Raw genomic sequence first — 6207 nt, 5'->3', positions numbered from 1 at the left:
AAATTCACAGTTACATGTCCACCATTTTCTTCCTTTAGTGAAGCTCAAATGCTGTTTTAATGAGTAGGCCAACCACCGTGATTCAGGCTATAAGTTTTATAAATTCTAGGTGTAAGATAATCATTGTAATTTCATTTTTCTTGATTAATTAGCTTATCTAATGTGGAGGGACATAAGTCATGTTAATTAACATATTTGATAACTCTATGGCTAATGCTAGCATTTAGCCATTTCCTAGCTAACATTACAGTTTTTCTCAGTTGCTTTGGTACATTTCTCGAATCATCCTCGACATTTGCAAAACAGTAAGTGCATTTCTCAAAACAATTTGTACAAATAACAAAACACCATGGATTACCTGCAAAAGCCAGTATTTTGCTCAAAATCCTTAGTTCATCTCTCAAAAGTAAATATCTGTGTCAATGAACATGTCAGTGCCATCAGAATGACAAGTCCTTGTGTCATTGCATACGGATAAGACAGTCAAATTACTTAGTCATGTTGTCAATATAACAGTGTACTCTGGAGGGACGTTCTGATGTAAACTATGGCTAAAGTTTTGATGACAGTTATTGTAAATTGTAAGTTACACCTTAGTGTTTGTGGAAGATTGATTGCAAGAGACTGGACAAGATTTACATTCACGCTTTTACTACTTTAATTTGTTGAAAGACCATGTCATTGCAATACAGAATGAAAAAGACATAATGTGCATAGCACAAAGAAAAAGAAAAAAAAAGTAGAAATGTGAACACAGGGAAAACTGTACATGCAGTGCTGTAGGAATTACAGTGCATTGCAGTCTTCCTACACCTCCTGACGTTCCTGTCTGTTGGGCCTTCATTAGAGAAAGTCAAGATTCACCTGGGAGCATTTACCCATTATAATACATGTTGATCAACATGACATAAGCACTTGCTAATGTAAGAAACAGCAGAGATTTGTACATAATAATTTTCATAGATGTACAAAAGCATTTGCAACTTGTTCAAAGAAATGAGAAACTGCTTTTTTGATGTGCACAAGTGACGCAATGATGTAAGATTAAACAAGTAGTTCTGAGAATTTCAATTCTGATCTGAGAAATGTACCAAAGCAACTGAGAAAAACTGTAATGAAGCAAAGAATTTGGATGTGCTTCAAGGCAGACTTGCAGGATTTAAATGAAACCAGCGTTCAACATGATGCTGAGCAGTTCAGCCTTTTGACCAGACGAGGAGCTAACATCAAGAATAGTTTTGGATCCATTTCTGTTTTGCTGCCAAGAACTTTCTCAATCTCTGTCTGGACAGAAGACAGAAATGATGATATTAAAGCGCTAGACCGCATTAAGCAAAAATAAGTGCCAACTTTTCTCTGACATGTGCAACATGTTGCAGTACATGGATCATCACATTTACAATGTATTTCAGGAGTCACATGTATTTTTTTAATGATCTTGTATTGTGTTTAGTTTGATTTATATGATCAAGTTGTTTATTTTTGCACTGTAAAAATCTTTGCGCAACATCTGGTCATCATGCTTAACACCAAAGTCTTTTTCCCAGCTATGTTTAATATTAACAATAGTCATATCATTCATAAACAGCATTCATATATATAAGTTATTACGTTCCTATTGAGCGTTGCTGCTGAATAATATGTGGTTGAGTTCAAGTAACTTCTCATTTGAAGGTTAATGATTGAAGTGTTTGTGAGGAAGATTAAACTCGTCCTGTAAATGCTGAAAGGACTTTAATGTATCACCCAGCTTCATATCAGACATTTTTAGAATAGATCCTTACTCGCCCATGTGAGAACTGACTCATGCACACACATGGGGTGTGATTGTTGGTATATAGGGGGGTCTTCATAAACAACTCTTACTGAAGCTATTTCATTTATATTTTGGTCTGATCCTGTCTGTATTGACTCACCACATCTCTCCAATCCACACATTCAGTATTAATGCATGGCTGCCAGTAGAGCTGCTGTGATCCTATCATTGCATAAGTTTGTTGACCCTGCCGAGCTGTAACTCCCTCAGGGTCAGTGAGCAGATATATGAGTAGCCTGTGTCGTCTATGTCTAATGTGGCTGCGTGTCCATGATGTGCTCTTTACAACCTTCCAGGCTGATTGAAGGGCCTTTAACCTTAAGCTTTAAAACTATTATCATTGCCCTGCCACAGTCCTTCCAGATACCCGTATAGCTTGTGTGTGTTTAGCTATAGGACGCTGCTCATTTCATTTAACCAGTTGATTTCAGCCCCCTCCTCAAAGGGGTACAATGCCCCTATGTGGCGTGGCGTAAAATCCCTCTCTTGAGGCCTTTTATTTACACTCATCCCGACTTTCAGAGGTCCTCGGTGCTCTTTCTCTCCCTCCCTGTATTAGGCCAATATACCATCAGTCATTCATCACCATGACGTGGCACACATTTGCCGATTACCCCAGCAAAGCGTGACTGAAAAGCATGGTGGGATAGAAAGTCACCCCACCTTTTTCCTTCTCTTCTCGTTCATTTTCCTCTAAAACATAATTTATGCCAGGAGATTCTCTAATTGTGTCTTCAGGAAACAGCAGAAAGTAAGAACTCCTCCCATCTGACCCCCCTTTGGTGTGTGTGTGTGTGTGTGTGTGTGTGTGTGTGTGTATGTGTGTGAGTGTGCACGTGTGTGTGCACGCACGCGCGTGAGGTTAAAAAATTGTTTAACTGGAGGTCGATTGTTTAACTGAAGTGCTTTCCTATTGTCAATGTGTGTACTTGTTTCTTCGTGTGCGCGCGTGTGTTTGTCCCCGTATGTGTGTATGTGTATGTGTGTGTGTGTGTGTGATACCAGGAGCTCTGTGACACGCAGGGGAACAACAAAGGAAGAGGTCTCGCGCCCCGCCGCCCATTCATCCCTTTCTCTCGCGAAGTAATTCCCATTGATTCTTATTGAACGGCGAGTCGCGAGCCCCTCGGGGAAGAAACCGTGTGATTTGTGAAGGGTCGCGAGGACAAGACACGCCCCTTTGCGAGCCTCGGCCATCTGCTCACCAAACACCACAACATCAACCAACTACCAAATGGCTTCCCTCATCTCTAACTCTCTAATTTTACTTTGTCTTTAATATCATCATCCCCCTCCTAAAAACTTCAGTTCTCATTCTCACTTCTATCATTCCTTCATCCTGCTTCCCCTCCTTCTTCTCTCTCTCTCCATACACTCATTTCAGGCCAAATGCCTTTCTAGGTGAAGCCACTGGTTGCTTGATGGGCCAAAGCACAGTGGAGGCATGCAAGGGGTAGAGCTGGCCATATGGCTTGTGTGTGTGTGTGTGTGTGTGTGTGTGTGTGTGTGTGTGTGTGTGTGTGTGTGTGTGTGTGTGTGTGTGCGCGCGAACGTGCGTGTGTGTGTGTGCCATCGTGGGAACCTCCACAATATTGCCATCACACCGACACCCGCACACACATGAACACACACAAACACACACCGTTGCACACAGCATACTGCATTTGGTGTGGTCAGTTATAGAAATCAAAGCTCTTAAGGGACGCAGTTTGAGGCACAACAAATGAAACTCCCTCTGTGCTATGTTCCCACATTCAAGAGACAAAACCAGGCTGTAATTAGCTGGCATGCTGACTGAGGTGTTCAATTTGTGACCTGGTGTATAAAGGGTGTAAGAACAGCAGAAAAGAGACCAGTATTCACAAATCCAGGCCTGCGTGTTATGTCATTGGTCAGATTCACTACATTAATTTCACATTTGTTCAATGATATCATGTTTAAAATGTAAACAGATGGATTGAAAGATAGAGGGCTGGACAGAAGGATGGATGGACTTATAGCAAATACATCAGCGCCCCCTCCCCATCAGACATACAAACGTGAGGCTATCTACTTGCTGTCTCAGTCTGGGATGTACAGTAGAAACTTGCAGTACACCTGTGACCAACACTCTCTCCTTACCCTGTCTGATCTATAATTAACTATCTTTCACAAGAGAGGACGTCCACTTACATTGACATTTTCAACATCCCCCTTAAAATCAACTTAAATAACATTAACACTAGACAAAACCTTTTTTTTCCCATTTTGACATCAAGCTCTGCATGTTTCACATCTGCTTGCTATTTTGCTCGAACTATATCTTTGTTAATATTGAGTACAGTTGGAAAAATGCGTCCACAAATGAAATAACAAGAATTTGAATTCTGAATGTATGCACAAACATTAAAGAGTTCTAGTATCTTGAATATGATGATTCAGTGTTTTGACTTCTGTAATTAACACATTTAGTTTATATCGAATTCAATATTTGTCATTTCTATTGTTTGATGAACTCACTAAACAATTTGAAGACTAAAGAGTTCCTGAATTCAACAAGACAATAACCAGTAAACTTACTGCATTACCCTGCAGATTCAGATCTTTAACTATGAGTAAAATAATAAAACTACATTTCCTAATAATATGTTTCTACTTTCTTGTCTATACCATAACATATTTGTAAATCTTCTTCAAGATTTGTTCATCCCTTTAAAACATGTCCCTGTCATTAATCAAAACATTAGGGGCTTTTTTTTAAATCAGAATTTTAGATGTGATACTGTTGACACAGTTGAAGCCTTGACATTTTTTACATGTAATCTTTAATAGACTTTAAACAAACACACAAACAAACAAAACTCCTGCTTTGTGTCCAAACCTGCTCCCTGAGATCCCAGCCCTGTGGCTCCCCGGGGGTCCTTGGCCTTTGGTTGGAGAACCAGTGGCCTCGAGCAGCAGCAGGATTAGCCAGACCAGCTGCCCACAGAGACCCCAGGCCCTGGACGCTGACACTAGGCCTGACCCCAGGGTGGCTACTATCAGGGACACTGAGGGGATTTGGACAGCATTTGGTGTGTAGAAATGTTTGTGTGTGTCTCTGTGTGTGTATGCATGTGTGAGTGTGTGAGTGTATTGTTCATTCAGTTGGACAACTGTTGAGCCTGTACAGATTTGTGCAGCGGTGTTCTTTGTGTGTGTGTGTGTGTGTGTGTGTGTGTGTGTGTGTGTGTGTGTGTGTGTGTGTGTGTGTGTGTGTGTGTGTGTGTGTGTGTGTGTACTTGTATGGTCAATTCTTTCCGGGGGTTAACTGCTGATCCAGTACAAATGGGAGGTGTTGGGGGGCAGGGCTGAGGGCAGTCGTGTGCTCCTGGAACATCTGCCTCTGTTTCTCTTGAGTCAAGCTTTGGTCAGAAGCAGAGAGGAGGTGGGAGGAGGAGGGGGGATGCAACAGGGGGAGGAACTTAAAGGGGGGCGGAAAAGAAGAGGTGAAGGAAGAGTCTGTGTAGGAGGAGAAGGAAGTTGAAAAGAGCCAACATGAATAGCCAACAAACCCAAACAGTGACTGCTGAATATGTGATGAAGGATTATAAAAACCCCTTTCACTTTTTGTCTTCTGTGGTCATATGTAGATGGATGAAGATCATATATGCATGGGCGATGATACAGTGGGTGTATGCAAAGTATTAATGCTTTTCATGGATGTATATTTTAACATACTCAGATTTAATCTCTCACTTTTATCCTTTTATATCACTGTATCCATGTTCTGTGATAGGTTGGCGACCTGTCCAGAGTGTACCCTGCCTTCCGCCCGAAGCCAGCTGGGATAGGCTCCAGTCCTCCGTGACCCCTAACGGGATAAGCAGTCAAGATAATGGATGGATGTATCCATGTTTCTATATTCAATCTGTCTGTCTGTTTCCGTGTGCACTTATTTTCTTTATGGTTATGCACTTCAAACTGAGTGGTTATTATCAGGGCTCCTGCCTCAGCACCTTTCTTCTCTCAACCATCTCACAGCTGGATGACGCTCTGCACTTTTTATCAGGCTAAAACAATATTGATGGAATTGATGTTAGATAACCAGATTATGCCAACCAGTTTTGAATATAAAGCTAGATGATCAAAGTACAGAAACCCTTCTTGGGAAAAATCACGGCAAATTTACAGCAAATTTACAGCACAACTTTTCAACAAGTCTTCTTCAGGATGCCAATAGCTGATGGGAGCTAGACTTGACATGGTGCTTGTGTACACTGAATATCCCTTGTATTTAATTTGTCCTGCTAGCGCTGTGTTTGTTTCGTATTGATGTTTGTGTTTCATTGTGTATTGTGTGTTGTTGTTTATTTAGCAAATAAATGGAGTAACTCACTCAGATTTTTCTGGTCACCAATTTGGAGCTTAAT

The sequence above is a fragment of the Notolabrus celidotus genome, chromosome 3 (genome assembly GCF_009762535.1).
Source record: "Notolabrus celidotus isolate fNotCel1 chromosome 3, fNotCel1.pri, whole genome shotgun sequence".
In the NCBI taxonomy this organism is placed as follows: domain Eukaryota; kingdom Metazoa; phylum Chordata; class Actinopteri; order Labriformes; family Labridae; genus Notolabrus; species Notolabrus celidotus.
Note: the sequence above shows the minus strand (reverse complement) of the source record.